Here is a 14,208-nt window from a genome sequence, read left to right on the forward strand (position 1 = left end):
TGGGACATAATCCACATATGCTGCCTGGATATTTGTTGCTCTGGGCAACCATACCTCCCTCACCACTCTATGCGTCCGTGGAGGTACATCGTACTAGTGCGCCCATTGTCTGAATGGGCCTCCCATGCTCTTATTGCCACTTTTTTGCTGTTAGTATAACGCCAACAGTCAAGTCAAGCAATGCTACTGCTAAAGTGATGCCACATTTAACTAATGCCGCACTCAGTCTAGTGCCACCGATAAATTTAAGCAATGGAATTTAATGTCACTGGATTATTTCAGGGTTAGCTGTTGATTGTGGATGTATTAAAGATTTTTCAGCTAAGGCATTCTAATGTTGTTGCACAACCAGTATACCAACGATGAATCTTGTTACTACCTTCACATTTTTGCACTGTTAATGCTTATAGATTACATACCTCACTTTCATGAGATAGTCAATTTTTTTGTACAGTGTCAAGAGGAAAGGTCAAGAGTGGGCACCTCCTCCTCCGGCTGTTCTCTTGATTCGTTCGATCAAGTTTTTACGTTTGACCGATTATCAAGATTGGGATAGCAATTTTTAGGTCCCCTCGAGTTTGAAATGATATTTACCTTGAAGGTACATGGTTTGCAATTTTTTATACTGTCATTAGTTAATAATGCTAGTTACCTTCAGAATTTTGTATTTGATTTAATGCTCATGCACAACTAGTATACCAATGTTGAAACTTGTTACCTTTACATTTTGTATTGCTAATTCTTCTAGAAATCTTCTAGTGCTAGAGTTTATTGAAATATGTTCAGTAAAACCACTGTACTATACCCTGTAATAAAATAACTACTCTACTGTTGCACTAGCCACTGGATTAGTGTATATTTGTACTATTCGAATGGTGTTGCATTAGCGTATGGACATAAACAAAGTGTGGCAAGCTTTCCTAGATATGTGCTCAAGAAAACTACTACCTGTTTTTCTAAATACTAAATGTTTGGGTACTTTAAATTGAACTGCGAAAACGTCTTATATTAAGGAACAGTGGGTGTAGAGTTCACTCAAATTATCCCGGTAAAGCTAGTCACACTTTGTTAAAATTAATGTTCATTATGTTATCGGAGGAGGTCTGTATGTTTGTCTCTAATGCCTGTCGACTACATACTTGACATCATGATGTAATGTTAAGTCATTTCCTTTTGTACAATGTCACTGAATTGTCAAGGTGGTGATGGCATTTTATTTTAGTTTAACTACACAAAATATGCTTAAAATAAGAGGAAAGGTCAGGAATCGATCATTCTTTCAGAAAGAACTATATATGCCTTCCTGACATCAGCCGCTGTTGCCTTATTTATTCCTTCAAACAGGTGGTTAGAAAATAGTCTTGCTACCTTTTCCCATTAAGAAATTGGAATGCTTATATTTGTGAGTCTATGCTTCAACTAGTGCCACTTTTATAGTAATCGCACTTTCAATATCTATGCAAACAGGGATGCTCAATTTTAGTGGAACTGCACAAAAAGTCCAAATGGTTCAACATTAGGAGCATGTTTTCTTCCAAACCTTTATCTCCAAGTGGTGGCACTATGAGCTGTTCATTGCGAAGGTACGTGGTTTGCTACTATCTTGCTACTCTTTTTGTACTATCATTAGATAGTAATACTAGTGGTTTGCATGTGAATTTATTGGTAGGGTAGACCTACATTGGAGGTGCAGGACAAGATTCAATGATTGGATGCTCAATTTTGGTTGTATCGATTTCACCTCTTCCATCACTGCGAACATGGATATCCTTGCTCTGATGAAGAATAGGCGCTATATTTCTGCTCTGAACCAGCAAATCAATTCAGTATGAAATTGTCCAGGGCAAAACATGATTGTATCAAATTGTCCGGTGCAAAACATGACAGATGCTAAGCGGAAGAGATGTGTTTAAACCAAAAATACAAGGTGTGGTATATGTTCACTACCTGCTTGATATTTGTGCAGACAGAGATGTCTGCCCGTTGCTATTTGGCAAACAAACAAAGTGACCGCAATTTTGGTTGAACTGCACAAGAGAATAGTATAGTCACTCCATGCAGTGCCATTTGAAAATAGACACAGAAAGATTGGATAGTCACTTCATGGACTGCAGAAAAGTAGTACTGTACTATTTATTGGCCAACACTAGGTGCTTCATTGCTTTGGTTTGATTATACAATGGGCATCATTTTGCCTAAGTTAAAAGTTTGTATTCCAAAAATAGTCTCATCGTGTGATCGAGAGAAGACCAAATCATATTGCAGTGGAAGTTCCTCCATCATGCGTGGTTCATTCTCATGGTTCCAGCTGTTGGTGAAACCACTTACGTTTGCAAGAGGAATTGTAGACTTCACAAACAAATTTTTCTTTCAGTATGTACTAAATGTTGGCCAAGAGAAGCATCCATGTTAGTAGGAAGAACAAATGTTTTTTCTAGATCTTTGCTTTTGGAGCTACATATTTGTATATGATATGTGAATCATTGAGATGCATTAACATGTTGATGTTATGTATGGGAATCGTACTAGTTGGTTTCGAATTTGGGCTACTAATGTGAACGTATTACAATGCCAGGCCTGTGAGTCTCGTGTGAACATTTCGAACGGATCGACTCTTACTGCTGTGCACATCATGATCCTTATTTCTGTGTTCTCAGTGTTTACAAGTTACTAATAGTTCCTTATTTCTGTTCGCTCAGTGTTTTCAAGTTACTGATCAATCACTAGCTAGCCTACTAATGTGCTCCTGGCAGTTTTAGTTGCGACGCAAGATCCGAAGTGGTAGTTTTTTGAATAAAAATGCCTACCTCTGAAGAAACTGACAAGCTACTCTGAAGAAAATGCCATGCGAATCTGAAGAAACTGCCAGCAAAAACGTTTGCAAATGCCTTATCTCCCAGCAAATGTTCATCAACTAATGCGATGCTACACGTACACCATCCGACCTACTCGATCCTACATGTACACTATCCGACCTACTCGATCCTACACGGATAAATAGCGGATCACACACATACTACCTCCTTTCCGGTTTGCAGGGCTCAATTCAAAAAATGACCTACTCGATCCTACACGAATAAATAGCGGATCACACACGTACTACATCCTTCCCGGTTTGCAGGGCTTAATTCAAAAATCTCACCGACCAAGGTAGATGATGAGTGGTGGAATCATTTTTGACAAGGAGGAAGTACCTCATCTGGATGACTTGAGTGCACTCGTTTGACCGTCATGTCGGCGTGCAACCCAGCACGGACGGGACGCACCACTGACGGGACGGGATGGCACGGTCATAATTTCAGTTTTTCTAGTTTCCACGGCAAGCTGGCGCGCTAAGCCATGCCTTCTTATGCATTGAATTCTGATCACCGCGATGACCATCGTGTTTCCCGTGACACGCTGGTTCGCCTACCTTCCGCCTATAATTACTGTTTCCGGGGCTTCTCCGGTGGCACCATCACCCAACTCGCCCTATCCTCATAAGCCCCCCACTGGCCCGACGTCGCTCGCCACTTATCCTCGCTCTCGCCACGTCCATAATGCCCCCGCCCGCCCGGGAGAGGCGACGCCGGAGGCGGTCACCGCTGGAACTAGTGTTCGGTTTTCACCGGAAGGCAGACAGAGGGAGGAGGCATTCTATCGGTCTTTAGATGCCAATGCGGAGTATGAGGAGTTGTTGGAGCACGAATGCCTTGCGGAGGAGCAGCGTATCGCCGATTTGTGCCGCCAGCGGGACATGGAGTAGCAGCGCACCGACGCTCTGAGTCGCGAGCAGAGCGCCCGCAACTGGGCCGACTAAATGGAGGCCGGCGCCTGGCAAATAGCCCTGGAGGCTGTCAGGCACGCACGGATTCATGACGCCGAATTTTACTACAAGCTCATCAAGTGGGTTTCCCGCTTAGAAGCCGAAACTTCGGTGGACCACGCCGTCATGGAAAGGGCCAACGCACGCGAGCAACGCGCCCTATCACACCTCTAGCAAGTCCGAGGCGAGGCGGAGGACGCCGGTGCCGGCATTTAGCGTGTACCGCAGATGGCGGCCGGCATCGTCTAGTTAGCTAAGAGTAAGTTGGTATTTGTACACTACTAGAGTATTAGTGGGAGTAGAGAGTTAACTTGGCTATGATGGTTGTCAACGTGGAAGTTCAGTACTCTATATCTGGATCAGAGCTGTTACTTTGCTCTGAACGTTGAACTTTCCGTTTGAACATATGGAATGGGCTGTTATTTTTTTAAATGGGTAGTATTTGTCCGCCACGGGTTTAGAGGCTGGCTTGTGGGCCTACCAGGTTGACGCATACACAATCAGGATTTGATTGTACGGGAGAGGATGACAGCAGGGACCCACCAACGTCATGGCAGTACGCAAGCAATTGCCTCCTTATTTCAAGCCAATAAAAAATGGCTCCTCCCAATGGATTTCTGACATCTGGGTCCCATGCCATTGTCAACATAGTCAATAAACGAGAGAATTGCACAACGAGCGACTGACACCAGGGACCCAGCAGCTCGCCCAGTTATGTTTGTTTTGGGTTAATTTGATAAATGCCACTCCAAATCTGGTGATTCCGAGAAATGCCACTACAATTTCCAAACTTTGAATAATGCCATTTCATGCCATTTCCAGTGGCATTTTTCAAAGTCTGGAGTGGCGTTTTTCAAAGTTTGCAAATTGCAGTGGCGTTTTTCAAAGGTTGCAAAAATTGCAGTGGCATTTTTCAAAGTTTGAAAATTGCAGTGGCATTTTTATGGATCACCATAATTGGAGTGGCATTTATCTAATTTGTTTTTGAGACGGAAGCAGGGTGTCAACTGGGCTGTGCGGGGCACTCTGGCCCGTCTAGACAGCCTTTTCTTTTATGTTTACAACAGACCAACCCAGTAGTTTTTTTGTTCTTTCTGAAAATGGCTAGCCCAGTTTTTTTGTGATTTGTCAAGTAAGTCGCTTTGTCAGGCCTGTTGGGCTGCAAACTTTCAAGACGATGAGAGCTTCATTCGGCTGGCCGAGAAAATGGCCTATCAGTAATGAGAAATGGGCTATACATTTTTAAAACACATCAAACCGGCAATTAGTTTCAAATTTCTTTTTTTTCATTTCGAGATTTTAAATTGCATTGATTTTTTTGCGTGGACAATTTGTTGGATTTTATATTGATATACATTTATTTTTAAAATCAGTTTGAATGTGACTTGAAATTTCGGGATTAAAAACAGTTTGGACCGCACCGAAATATGCAAAATTTTGTATAATGTTTTAACCGTGGCCACAATATGGGTTGTAATGCTAACAAAAAGAATATGGGCTCCAAAAAACCCTTAAGAATTAGCAAATGGGCTGTAAATTATTAGAAATAATGGTAGATGGGTTGTATGTTGTTTCCCACAGATTTGAGGCTTTCCTAACAAAATAGGTTGACGCACAGGCAGTGACTGTTGGATGTCCATCCAACGTTCGTCGTGCTTCTTCAATCTCTGCTCTTCCTGCTCCAGCCGCTCAAACAAGCGCCGGCGGGACTGCCTCTCCCTCCTCCCGCGGCTGGCTGTGCTGCCGTGCAGGCCTCACCGCCCCACCGTACTCCCATCGCTGGCCTAGCCATACCTCTACTCACCCACACCTGCTGTTATTCTCCGGTGACGGCAGCCGAACCAATCAACCCTCGTACTCCCCACCGTGTGGGCAGCCACTGCCGTGTATTCCTCGGCTCCGTGTGATTCCCTTTGTAGGCCTCTCCGTCATCCACCGCCCTAGTGCTCTCGGCGCGGCGTGGTCAACGTGGTCCACGAACGACATCCATCGGAAGTGGACTGTACGTGGAGAGGCTGACTGCTGGGTCCACAGCTGCACACAAGGAAATGTCTCCTTATTACGCGCAAAATAATGATTCCTCCAACTGACATCTGGGACCTACTGGAAGGGCCTCTGTATTTCGTGAAATATATGTTCCCCCGTTGATAGCTCGGACCCACCAGCTATATCTTCGCACGCAAGAAAATGCCTCCTTATTGCGCACAAAAAATGAATACTCCCCCTGCTAGCTGGGACCCAACATAGTGGGAGGCTGACTTGTGGGCCTACTAAGTTGATGGGGACGGAGGGCTTTGTCAACTTAGTCAATATGAACAATTCTAGCTCCAGTGACCATATGATGTCCATCCAACGGCTGTAGTGCTTCTTCAACCTCTGGTCTTCTTGCTCCAGCCGCCCAGAGCAGCGCCGGTCGTGCCGCCTGCTCCTGCCTCCCGTGGTCGGCTGTGCTGCCGCGGAGGCCTCACCGCCTCGTACTACTCCCACCGCTGACCAGGCCCTGCGGTGACGGCAGCCTCACACCTTAGCTGAACCAGTGAACCCTCGTACTCCTATCAGCGTGGGCTTCCACTCGGCGCGGCGTGGTCAACGTGGTCAAAGAACGACTTCCATCGAAAGAGTACTATACGTGGAGAGGCTAACAGCTAGGTCCACGGCCGCAGCAAGTAAGTGCCTCCTTATTACGCGCAAAATAATGATTCCTCCACCTGACAGTAGGGACCCAACGGACGGGCCACCGTATTTCATGAAAAAATGTTTCTCCCTGACCGCTGGGACCCACGAGCTACATCTTCGCATGCAAGGAAGTGCCTGACAGTCGGGAGCCACCTGGTCGAAGCGTACATAGCGTTGTCATTCTGGTCGCGAGCGTGTACGTACATACGATCGGTCTGTCTGCACGCTGCAGCGATGAATCGTGGCCGTGCAAGGAAGGACACATGTCGTAGTAGAGGTGTGCACGTGTCATAGTAGAGGCGCGCACGTAGCATGTACATGTATGTACAGAGGACAGGGTGCAAGAAAGTAAATACGACCACATACGTACATACGGGCGGGGTCTCGAACGCCTACTCACCCATACATACGGCCAGGGCTCATGTACATGGCTGTGGTTGGGTCGAAACGGAGAAAACTGCGTCGCCGTCGTGTTCATGGGGAGGCAACGGAATGTGTCGTGTTCATCGGGAGGCAACGAAACGTGTGATGTTCATCGGTAGCCAACCGGCTTGTACGGAATAGGCGATGGAAACGAGGTCTGGCGTACCGCAGAACGGACGAAACGGCCTTGTGTTTGACCGGCCACGGTGGAAACGGGATCCTGTTCATCGGGAGGGGTCTGGCGTACCGCAAAACGGAGGAAACGGACCTCCTATGGTGGAAATGGGGTCCTGTTGATCGGGAGGTGTCGGGGATATACCCCGTGGTATGATCCGGCCGGAGTTATAACCCGGTTGGGACTTAGTAAACCGGCAGGTGTTAAGGCAGATGGTAAACCGGTTGGTGTTAAGTCAGACGGTAAACCGGCAGGTTGTTAAACCGGCTGACAGTTAAGACAGACAGGTAAAATATGCAGTTAACCCAGACAGTAAACCGGCCGGTTGTTAAACAGGCTGACAATTAAGACAGGAGTTAAGTCAGATGATAACTCACCAGACATTCTTAACCTGCAGACCATCTTAAACCGGCATCAGTTAACTCCCGGCAGACCATCTTAAACCGGCACCAGTTAACTCCCGGCAGACCATCTTAAACCGGCACCAGTTAACTCCTAGCAGGCAGTGGTAACTGGGTTGCCAGGAGTTATGAAGCCCGAAACATTAGGAAGCCCGAGACGTTATGAAGCCCAAGATGTTAAGAATCCCAAGAAGAGAAGTCATAATAGTTAAGTCTTAAGTCCGAGTTGGAATCTACATGTAACCCGCCCCTTCAACATATATAAGGAGGGGCAGGGCTCCCCAAAGAGGGACAAGGAAGAAGAAACAATCTTAAAGGGTTAGGGTTAACTGGGAGAGCCGATTTACGGCGACTTCCTCATGATCATAATGAGAGATAGCCTCAAACAACACGTAGGGTTGTTACCGGATGATGTTTTCCGGGGCCCGAAGCTGTCTAAACCTTTGTCTTGCATTGCGTCTCTCGATTCCACTCAACCCCTCTCAAGCTACCACATAGATGCGTTGGCCTCACGACTAAGTCCTCACACTAGGACATTTGCCGTGACGATCTACGACAGTTGGCGCCCATCGTGGGGCTCGCGCACGGTGGTGTTGAGTTCTTGGAGGGATCTCTTTCAGGGATTGAGAAGCTGGCAATTTGGTCAGATGAAGAAAAGCCAGGACCAAACAATCCCGCGGGATAAACCGACATTGGATAACTTTGGGAGAGACTGGCAAATTCGTTGCTTCTGATCAAAATTGTGATGGAGTGAGCAGTATAAGGTTTAAGCCAATAAGATTAGGGTTGCATCGCATACAACTGCCGCCCCAAAAAATCACCAAAACCGTCAGGGGTACGGCATGTGGAGTCTAAATCCGAGGCAATTCAGTTTGTCGGTGCTGCTAAACATACAGCCGTCCAAATCTAAGACGGTAGAGGGGGAGCGGCGCGCCATACGAGATCGCAAGGATCAACCGAGGTCAGGTGTTACTATATCGGCGTGGGCACATACGCGCCATCCTGTGTACCGGCACTGCAGCTGCTTCAATTCCAAACTGGAACATGTGGGGAAACGTCAACTGTAATGCTGCTGTTTGATTCTTCGGCAACAACTCCAGATTTGACCGTCATTGATTTCTTCCCAGGGAGACCAAAAACAAATCATCCAGTATGACGTATGGAGGCATTAGTACAGAGTATTAATCCGGCCTTTCGTTTTTTACCATCAGATGCCACGAGGCGTATTACTGGTGGCAAAGGGTTGCTATACATAGCAGAATAAACCGATCTAAGCCAGGTTACTCAGCGTATAAAAAAAGGATGCCCGGAGGCCACGACCCGGAAACAGATAAGGTAAACGATCCAGACTCCTCTGCCGTCCGCGCCTCGAGGCCACGACCCGGACTCATCCATCAAAGACCAGCTGTTTCGCCTCCGCCTACTCGTGGCCTGTCCTCACTACCCGTTCGCCCGAACGCCGGCCACCGTGTTGAGCTATTAACCGTCAAGCCCTGCCCCTCAGCCTCTGTTGCCGCGGGCTGCTTCTTCATCCTCAAGCCGGCCTTGCGCCTTTTCTTCCACTTCAAAGCCGCCACCGGACCGGTGTCGGGCCGCCCCGGACCTCTGCGGCTTCCACCTCCGTCGTCTCGTCATGCCGGGTCACTGCCGTCACACCCGAGGCTGCATCCGAGCCGCCGTGCTTTCGATTGCCGGCCTGGGTCCTGACGTTGCCGCCGCTGCACTTTTGAACCGCCATGCCGCCGGATCACCTTCTGCCGACATGCTTGATTGTTGAACCGGCCGGTCTCGGCGCGTCTTGGCGCGCCCGCGCCGGTTCTACATCCGCGCCCTCAACACCGTGGCCTCGGGCCTCCTCTACAAATCACCAGCAGGCAGCCCCGCGGCCGTCGTTGGACCGCCCACCGGTCTTTACTGCAGGCTTGCCTTCGCGACCATCACGGAGCCGATGCGCCTCGCCACGAGAGCCATCTCCGCTGTTGCTGTAAATTGCCTCGACTCGCTGCTCCTGCCGTGGCTCTCGTCTTCGAATCACTTTCAAACCGCCGAGCCGCCTCAATGCCTCTGAGTCGCGTCCGCAGACTCACCGCGAGCCGCCGCGCTGGGTTAACCCGGCCGCAAGTTGGCCCTGCCTCGCAGGCCTCCGCTTCAAGCCGCCTCAGCTTTGACCCCGCGGCACTCGCTCCTCTGTTGAAACCTCACCTCACATCGAGCTGCCGTGGCGCGTGGCCGCCGGGTCGCCCTGTTTTCAACGACGAGTTCCACTGGTCACCACGCCTCGAGCGGCCGTCCGTTTACAAGTCGCCTTGCATCTGTCGCGAGCGCCCGCGGTCTGGAACCGCATGGCCTAGCCCGTCCGCAGAGAGTCGCCCTGCCGGTCGATTTCAAGTTGCCGCTGTGAACCTCCCTGTCGCAGGGAATTGCCCCTGCCGAAGTGGCCTCGAGCAGCCCATCTCCGAGCCGTCGCCGGGGCCTCACTTCGTCCTGCGCGACCCGTACCGTGGTCTTGAGTCGCCGTCTCCAAACCGCCGCGACCCTTGGCCGCCTCAAATCGCCACCATCACTGCGCCAGGCCGGCCTGGGTCTGTTGCAAGATGCAAATCACACTAGTCGCCGCTCTCCCCAAACCGCCTTGCCGGGTCAAGACCAATGCTGCAGTCCGCTTCAGCCACAGCCTTGGGCCTCGCCTCATCTTCGGTCGTGAGCCGCCCGCTGGTTTGCCTGCTACAGCTGTCGTCGTCCGAGCTCAACCTTGCTTCCAATGGCCGCAGTTTCACCTCGCTGGAGCGTTTTTTGCAGCCGCAGTTCCACCCTCAAACTGGTTGTGCCGCCTCAAGATGTCGTTTCCATACCAAGCCGCAGCTGCACTCGCCTTGCTGCCTGTGGTCCTGCTTTCGTCGCTCTGCTTCCGAGCCACCGCTGCGCTGGCCTCGCCGCCCGCGGCCCTGCCCGGGTCGTAGCGAGCCTCCCTCATTTCCATTACAACGACTGCAGCTGCTGGATACCATTGTGAGCTTCAGAAGCCAAAGAAGGATTCCATAAGTAGCGACTTGGTGCAATCAGAACAAAGGAGGAGCATGCAATATTAAAATAATGAAGAAGCAAGTACGCATCTAAAGCTACCCAACAAAACAAAAGGCTCTCAAGTTGCTTGCTCAGACAAAACTTGTACGGGTGTGCACAAAAAGAGAGAGAGAGAAGGATAAACGCATGCAGGCGCATGCACATCCACACAGAGAGGGACGGGATAGAGAAACCTGTGTGCATGCAAAGAGGAATAAGGCAATCTGATTTTTGTTGTGGTATGCGGGATAAGCATAAACGCCAAGAAAAAAGATCAGAGGCGGTACTAGTACTCCAACTGCTAGTCTGTATTTTGACTATAGGAATTCCATGGTGCAGAATACTATTCCATGAGGTTGTCAGACGCGTCCGGCGATTTAAAAGATCGGACAAAGTTAACAGTATATCTGAGAACTCTTTTCGTCCGACTATATTATCTAATGTCGGTGCCCGCGTTTGTCTGACAAATCACCAGGTGCTGTCTTTTCTATATATTTTATCAACACACATTAAATTGTTTGAGAACAATTACTCTGAACTATGATATTTTCTTTTCACACGACCATTATTCCTTACAAAGGTGTCGCAAAAAGGGCGCGCGTCAGCATTAATTTTTCACTAGCGTTTGTCCATGCCGTGCTTATGGAATATGCGTTAGCATCATCATGCATTGGTGACCGCACCAGCTTGCCGTTGAACAAGTGTGCACAAACCACCGCCCGTGCAGCTTAATCTACATCAACTCGTTGGGATTGTGCCTACGATTGACTCGCCCGTTCGCACCGGTTTATAATATTGCGGCTGACTCATCTGTCTGCTCCCACGGTCGACCCGCCCGTGATTGATTTCAGCTTCACCGTGGTGATGATCAACTCCGCGGTGGATAATTTCTGACCTAATATATCAGGTGAAATCCATCCGGTATATTTTTATATTATATATTGCTTTCTTTAAACGAGCAATTACTCCGGCTTGCAAGGTTATCTAATGCAGGACCCTAAACCGCCATATTGGTGCAAATTTAAAGGCTGTCAGAAAAATTCCAGCTTAAAAAGAAGGATTCCGGTTTGAAATCCGGTTCAACGGAAAGCTATCTCCCACAAAGCTTTGAAACTCTCAGTATCCGGTTTAAGAATTTCCGGTTCAAAAAGAATAATCTCTCGCAAGTTCGAGTTTTTAGGAAAAATTAAAGGGACCAAAGAGAGTCTGTTGCAAAAGCATAGCTCAAACATAGGTAACCCTTGAGCATAGGTCACAATATTATTTGGGGGCTTCCTGTTCAAACATAGGTGTATTCATTAAAGAGAACATAGTGTTACTACCCTCTTAATTCGGCTATCAAGCCAATTATCATAAGAGCACAGCTCTGGTTACTTCGGTAATCCGGCTATCGAGTCAATATTATCATAAGGGGCCGAAGAGAGTCTGCTGCATAGCACAGCTCAAACATGGGTATCCCATGAGCACAACTCACAATATCACTTGGGGGCTATGTTCGAACCATAGTCACACCTCTTGATAGGCTTAAAGCCACCGGGGAAATCACATGGGGGCTCTGGTCGTATCCGAACCATAGCTTATACCCTCTTGATCAACATAAGGGCACCAGGGAAATCACTTGGGGGCTTGGTCGTATCCAAACCATAGCTACACCTCTTGATAGGCATAAGGCCACCAGGGAAATCACTTGGGGGCTATGGGTTCGAACCATAGTTGCACCTCTTGATAGGCATAAGGGCACTAGGGAAATACCTTGGGGGCTTGGTCGTATTCGAACCATAGCTACACCTTTTGATCGGCGCAATGCCACAATTATGACTACTTGGGGGCTCTGGTCGTATTCGAACCATAGCTTAAACCCTCTTGATCATACACATACATCATCATATATTGCATCATATATTGCATCATCATTGCATCATCATAACATGTATTACATGAGCACGAATATACCGGTTTATCTGGCAGGAATCGGTTGTCAAAACAAGGTTATATTATTCAAAATTATTAATAGCCAACACGGTTGGATTTTATTATGGTTATCAATAACCAGTATTATGATTAAGGTTTTCAAAGTTGCTTTAGCGCAATGGCTATTATATTATCAATGGATATGATTTATTCTACAATTGAAGGAATAGTCCCGAGTCGCTGCAGGCTTACGACCCGGCACTTGGGGGCTACATTATTCAAGTTGGGATTACATCAAATACACAAGTCTCATGTCGCTACAAGCATGCACCATGACACTTGAGGGCTAATGCAAAGTCATTGTTTGCTCACTTATTGAAGACCCGACTCATCACATCGTAATGAGCCGGCCCTTGGGGGCTACCAATTGCTCCTGTCAACAATTCAAGTGTAATACCCCGGATGTAACTTTCCCAATTTGTACTCCAACTCTTGCCGTTTCCGGCGTTAAGTTAATTTATATTCTTGGGTTCGGGTATTTGTCTCCGTGTGTTGTTGTCGTTGTCATGCATCTCATATCATGTCATCATGTGCATTGCATTTGCATACGTGTTCGTCTCATGCATTTGAGCATTTCTCCCGTTGTCCGTTTTGTATTCCGGCGCTTCGTTCTCCTCCGGTGGTCATTTCTAGCTTTCTTTCGTGTGTGGGGATTAAACATTTCCGGATTGGACCGAGACTGGCCAAGCGGCCTTGGTTTACTACCGGTAGACCGCCTGTCAAGTTTCGTACCATTTGGTCTTCGTTTGATACTCCAACGGTTAACCGAGGGACCGAAAAGGCCTCGTGTGTGTTGCAGCCCAACACCCCTCCAATTTGGCCCAAAACCCACCTAAGCCTTCTCCATCATCTAGAGCGTTCGATCACGATCGCGTGGCTGCAAACCACACCTCATTTGGACTCTCCTAACTCCCTCTATGCCTATAAATAGGTCCCCCTCGAAATATTCGCGGTTCCACTCTTCCCCCCTAACCCTAGATTCATCCACCGCCGCCGCCGGACGTGTCCGGAGCGGACCGGACAACGTCCGCCCCGCCGCCGCCACGTGGCGCGTTGCCATTCGCTGCGCCGCCCGCCCCACTTCACCACCGCCGCCGGCCCGGGAGGCCCAGGAGGGGCCCCCGCGGCCGGTTGACCCGCGCCGCCGCCCGGAGCCTTCGTCCCCGTTGCCGGCCGCCCGCCGGACTCCCTCCGCCGCCGAGCCGCTCCGGTGGCCGCCGCCCGAGCCGCTCCGCCACTCGCCCGCACCGCGCCGCCGCCTCGCCGCGCGCCGCCGCCCGGCTCGGATCCAGCGAGATCCGGCCGCCTCCTCCTCCCCTCGCCAAGATCCGGCCACCACCGTGCCATTTCCGGCGAGCTACTACAGTGCGCGCGCCGCCACCTCGGGTTGCGTGCCGCGAAACCCTAGATCTGGGAGGTTGAATTTTCGTCTAAGTCCTTGAATTTCCAGATCCAAGTGCTCTTGTTCGCAGCCCCGTAACTTTGCATCCGTAGCTCTGATTCATGAATATGGCATATCAAAATGTTCATCTCAGAGAGTACATCATTTCATTCCATTGCATCATTTTCATTTGAGTTCATCTTGATGCCCGAAATGCTGTTAGAAGAGGGCTACTTGAGTTATTTGTCAGATCTGCTGCTCTATTTAGCTTTTTGTCATTTTTGCCATGATTAATGTGTGCATGATAAGCCGT

This window comes from Triticum urartu, chromosome 1A (genome assembly GCF_056163025.1).
Source record: "Triticum urartu cultivar PI428250 chromosome 1A, HENAU_Tu73, whole genome shotgun sequence".
In the NCBI taxonomy this organism is placed as follows: Eukaryota; Viridiplantae; Streptophyta; class Magnoliopsida; order Poales; family Poaceae; genus Triticum; species Triticum urartu.